Raw genomic sequence first — 5506 nt, forward strand, 5'->3', positions numbered from 1 at the left:
AGAGAAGAGAAGAGAAGAGAAGAGAAGAGAAGAGAAGAGAAGAGAAGAGAAGAGAAGAGAAGAGAAGAGAAGAGAAGAGAAGAGAAGAGAAGAAGAGGGTAGCCTTGAGCACATGGAGAGAGGGGAGAGAGGAATGGAGAGAGAGGGGAAAGGGGTTAGGGAGCAAGGACAAGAGAGCAAGAGGAGGAGGAAGGGGCAAGTAGCCCCCTTTTAAGGTGAGTCAGCCACACCTGTAGTTGCCAGATAACTGTGGGACAGAGTCTAGACTAAATGCCAACAGAAAACAAACCAAGAAAGAAAACAGGAACTTGAGAAACTATTGCTCTCTCTTCAAATCCTTATTTTATAAAGAAAACAGAGAAGGCAGGTCATGTGTACAGGTTCACACAGGGTATAAGAGGCTTTGAGTAACATCGTCTGGTTCTAGAGAATAACATTGACATCACGTTGCACTGCCTCTGCATGTAAGAGAGTGTGAACAGTCTGGAGACACAGGAAATGGATGCTTCCTAAGAGCAGTACAGCAGCCCAAGTTTTCCTGTTAGCTCATTTCTGGTGCACACTGAACACTAATAGACATGCCAGGCATCATTCAGTCCCCCATACATCTAGAGTTCACACAGACCTCAAAGAAAATCTCAGCATTCAAGGGCACCCATGCCGTGAGCCAGGGGAGAGCAACCAAAGGCATTTTGGCCTGGGAACAATCATCTCATGACCAGAAGAGCCTCAGGTTACCTGAGGTCTACCATCCCTGCTGACAAAGGCCACCTACAGGCCATGCAGGCATTGTGGTCATCTGCCCCAATGAGACTAAAAGGGACCAAGTAAAACTGATTGACAGCTGTGGCCGGGTAGCATGATTTCACCAAAGAACCATTGTACAGCTGCCTTCCCTGGACTACAAGAGAGCTTGGGGGTGGGGGGAGACAGCTCAGCAATGAAGTCAGTACAGAGGCCCCAGGCACAATAGCACCCTTGTGAGACATGGCCTGTGATCTCATGAGTGCAGAGGCACTGAGCCATGGTCCCTGCCCAGCGCAGCCCTACCCAGGTGCAGCCCAGCGCAATGTGCAATGACCATGAGATCACATGGATCCTCCCCTTTGAATGAGCTCAGAACCAACAACAAGAAGCCAGCAGTGTTCCCCAAGGTTGAACTTTTCAATATCTTCCTCCTTAACCATCAAGGGAGAACTTGAATGCTTTTTCTACTGAATTGTTACTTGTTCTGATTAGAATATAGGGGTTACTCACATCCCATTACCTCCTAGATACCAAAAGGCAGTACGTTAATATTGTTCAGAACATCTTTCTGGGGCTAGGAGATGGATCAGTAATAGGGTCCTAGGTTCAATTCCTACTAATCACATAGCAACTCATAGCTGTCTATAACTCCAAGTCCAGGAAACCCAATGCCCTTTTCTAGCCTTCATGGGCACCAGGCATGCATGTGGTCCACAGATATGCATGCAAGCAAAATACCCATACACATAAAATAATATTATGAAACAATAATTTCCCAGTCTTGTTCAGAGAGGATTTAAAACAGACACCCCATGATATGGCAAGGGCCCATCAACTGAGTTGTGGGTAAATAAGAGAAATCAAGACTGAAAAAAATTAAATCATATGGAGAAAATCAAATTAAATCATATACAGAAAATGAAGACCCCCCACAGAGTCTTTAACATTGGATGACTCTACATCAGTGACACCGAGCTTCCTGTTGGCCAAGGCGAAGAAGAAAACCCAAACAAATTGAAAAATAGACACTCAACATGGTTTCTGCCTGGATGCTTTACTTCAATAACTTTTAAAATAAATACTGTGTGTTTGTGCGCGCGCGCGTGCATGCGTACATTCTGTAGAGCATGCGTGACTATCAGAGGATGGTTTGGGGGTCCCATTCTCTCCTTCCATTGTGTGGGTCCCAGGGCTCGAACTCGAGTCATCGGAATTGTCAGCAGGTGCCTTTACCCACTGAACCATCTCCTCAGCCCTCATCAGTGATGTAAAATTACAGTGTTCGTGAGCTAGAACCAGTCAGTTGCTCAAGAAAAAGACAGCTTCTGGGGGGAAATGACTAGTAAGATTTGTTATTAAGCGGGTGTTATAAGGTTGTGACCGATTCCTTATAAAAATCTCCTGGTTCAGGTCAAAAGTTGGCTGTGTTGTAAAAACTAGGGTTGGCAAACTGAGGTTCATTAGCCAAAGCTGGCCCTCAGCCTATTATTGCAAGTACAGTTTCAGACTTAACTATGCTCATTTGTTTCTTCTAATGTATTGTCTAGAGCTGTCTTTGTACTGTAAAGGCAGAGTTGAAATGTTGCAACAGATCTTATATAGCAGACACACCCTAAGGTGACCTCCCCTGGTCAATGCCAAGGTAGAACCTGTGGCATGCTTCTGAGCAGTACACTATGGTAAAGGTGACTTGATTCCATAGCCTTGGTGACGTTGTTGCTGTAATTTGGATACAGAATGTTCCCCCAGTGGCCCACATGGGAAAGATGGATCGTGACGACCAGTCTATGCTGGGTGATAGACCCTTAGGCAGGTCCTAGCAAAAGAAAGTTAGGGCATTGGGAGAGATGCCTTTGAAAGTGATATTGGAAACCCTCTCTCCCTCCCTCCCTCCCAGCCATCATAATGGACTGAGCTGTCCCAGGCCCAAAGTAATAGGGTCAAGTGACTGTGGATTGAAACTTCTGAAACCACAACTTGATTTTCTTCTCTGTGACTGACTGTCTCAGGTGTTTCATCTCAGTGGGGAAAACTGACTGACACTTTTACCTTATGTAAGGCTCTGTTTTATTTAAGGCCTAGATTGGAGGTAGAGAGGATGAGAGAAAGACAGGGGGGGGAGGAAGGAGGGAGGGAGGGAGGGAGGAAGGAAGGAAAGAAGGAAGGGAGGAAGGGAGGGAGGAAGGGAGGGAGGGAGGAAGGAAGGAAGGAAGGAAAGAAGGAAGGGAGGAAGGGAGGGAGGAAGAAGAGGAGAGAGAGGAGGAAGGAGAATTCCTAAGACCCTGCCTCAAAAGGATGGTTAAAATTAAAATAACTTTAAATTAAAATAAAAGTCCTCTGCCCAGCAAAGGAAACAATCAACAATTTTAAAATGAGCCTATCAGTCAGGAGAAAATATTGGCAGACTATGTATCTGATCAGGGGGTTACTATCCTAGAGAAACTCAGTGAAAATAAAAACAATTCAGTGAAAATAAAATCTGATTAATGAATGATCAACAGTAGCAAAGATACAATATTTTCTCCCAAAGAAGACGCAGAAACAGCCAGCAGGTGTAGGGAAAATGGTCAAAATCATTCATCGGGAAGATACAAATGAAAACCACTCAGGGACAGCACTCGAGTCTGTTAGGATATGTACCAAAACAATGAAGTGAAGTGTTAGGGACTGCCTGGAAGAAAGGGAACACTTGCTTACTGTTGGTGAAAAGGTAATTCATACAGCCACTGAGGAGAAGGGGGGTAATGTTTTCTTGAAAAATTAAAAATAGAACTACTCTACAACCCAGAAATCCTACTTTTGGGGGTATATCCAAAGGGGGAAAAATCAGCATATTCTATCATACTTGTTCTTCCTTATCTATAACTGGGTTTTTCATGGTAGCCAGGGTGTGAGCTGCACTCAGGACACAAAGGAAGGAACAGTTCAAGTTCTAGGCTAGCCTTGGCTATGTAGTGAAAAAAAAAAAACTGAAAATAACCTAGATAGCCATCAACAGATAAACTGATCATTCAGCTAGGGTATAAATGATAACATATTACTCAACCTTAAAAGGAAAGGGCTGTTGCTGACCCTGGAGACATTATGCTACGTGAGTAAGTGAGACCCAAAGAGACAGATAATCCATTCGTCTGTGAATCTAACAAAAGTGAATCCTGTAAGAGGAAAGAGTAGGGTGCTGTTTCCCAGGGGCTGATGGGCAGGGAGGGCATCAATCAAACTATACAACCTTACAGCTACATGGGATGAGTCCATGTTCAGCTTTGGGTTAGGTATGAAGTAGTTCTGTGTTTAAGAAAGGACCCTGAAAACCAAAAGGGAAAAATGGGCCAGCAGCGTTTGTCACTCTTACACCAAAGGAGAAGACATTCTTGAACAGAGGGCCTCCACCTCTCCTGGAACCCAACCTCTAAGTCAGCACAGTGTCTCACAGGCCTAGGAGAAGAAAAGGACACTCTTTTGTTTTCCAAGACAGCCAGTTTGGAGGAACTACAATCCCCAAAGAGACCCAGCATCCTCGTTCTTAAAGCAAGCCGCCCAAACCAGAAGGCTGAGAAACAGACAGAGCCACACAGGACGATAAAGTTTTCTCTTGGACTTCCTGTTGATGGACTGTTTAGGATGCCAACATGGGTGACACAGCAAGCCATGTATTGCTGTGATGAGACAATGACCAAAGCCAAATTGGGGAGGAAAAGGTTTATTGAGCTTACAGATTAGAGTCCATCAGTAAGTGAAGTCAAAGCAGAAATACGAAGTCAGGAAATAAAGCAGAGACCACTGAGCAACAATGCTTAATAGCTTGTTCCCCATGGCTTTCCCAGCTTACTTCCCCCCTCCATAGGTATATAAATTATTTATTAACAGCAAAGAGCCAGGGACTCATTTCTTCTTGGTTACACCCACAATACAGCCCCTGCAGCCAATGGTCTTGGTGTGCAGATCTTAGACACAAAGGACCCAAACTGGTGCAGCCCCCGTGGGCTCTAATTTTCTTCAGCCACTCCATGTCCTCATGAAGGCTGCTGTCTAGACCACTGACCAGAGCCTGGCTGTACTTCCCATCCTTCCCATCCTTCTGCCTGTTCAAGAGCTAGTCTGGAATCTTATGCTGTCATGGATTCCGTGTGATGGTGATCACACGCTCCTCCTCATCCTCTGTGCGTTCTCCAGCACTCTTGGTGATTTCAACGTCTGCCTTCCTCAGCACCACAAGAGCGTATCTCTGCCCCATACCCTTAATGGCAGGGATATTCTCTTGTGGTGCTGAGGAAGGCAGATGTTGAACATTGATGCTGCCCATGTTGGTTTTGAGTACTCAGAAAATGTGCCAGAACTTCTCAGGGATCACTAGCGACATGGTGGTGGCACAAGCGACGGCATGGAGGCTTCCTGTGGAAGCCCAGCTTGCTTTTTTTCTTTTAGATGTCTGAAGAGCACCCACTCAGGGGTGGTACCATTCACAGTGAGCCCACTGCCACATCAGTCATCGATCAAGAACATGTCCCACGGACATGCCTGGAGGCCAATCTGATGAGCCATTTCTCAATTAAGTTTTCCTCTTCCAAGATGACCCAAGCTTGTGTGAAGCTAACTAAATAAGTAAAGAAATAAATTTAGATGGCCAACAGAGTAACCAAGGAATTCTGAGTCATTTCTATCTAAAATTCTAAAAGGAGTAAAAATCAGTTAGGGATTGGAGCCCACAGGTCCACAGACCAGGTGACTGTGAGCTTGGTGATGGAGCTGTGATTCTCTC

At 45.1% G+C, this 5506-nt stretch overlaps 1 pseudogene; it reads right to left on the reverse strand.

Annotated features, from left to right (window-relative positions):
- Positions 1-4629: 4629 nt before the first annotated feature.
- LOC110327092 lies at positions 4630-5107 on the reverse strand (annotated as a pseudogene).
- Between the last annotated feature and the right edge of the window lie 399 nt (positions 5108-5506).

This window comes from Mus pahari, chromosome 9 (assembly GCF_900095145.1).
Source record: "Mus pahari chromosome 9, PAHARI_EIJ_v1.1, whole genome shotgun sequence".
In the NCBI taxonomy this organism is placed as follows: domain Eukaryota; kingdom Metazoa; phylum Chordata; class Mammalia; order Rodentia; family Muridae; genus Mus; species Mus pahari.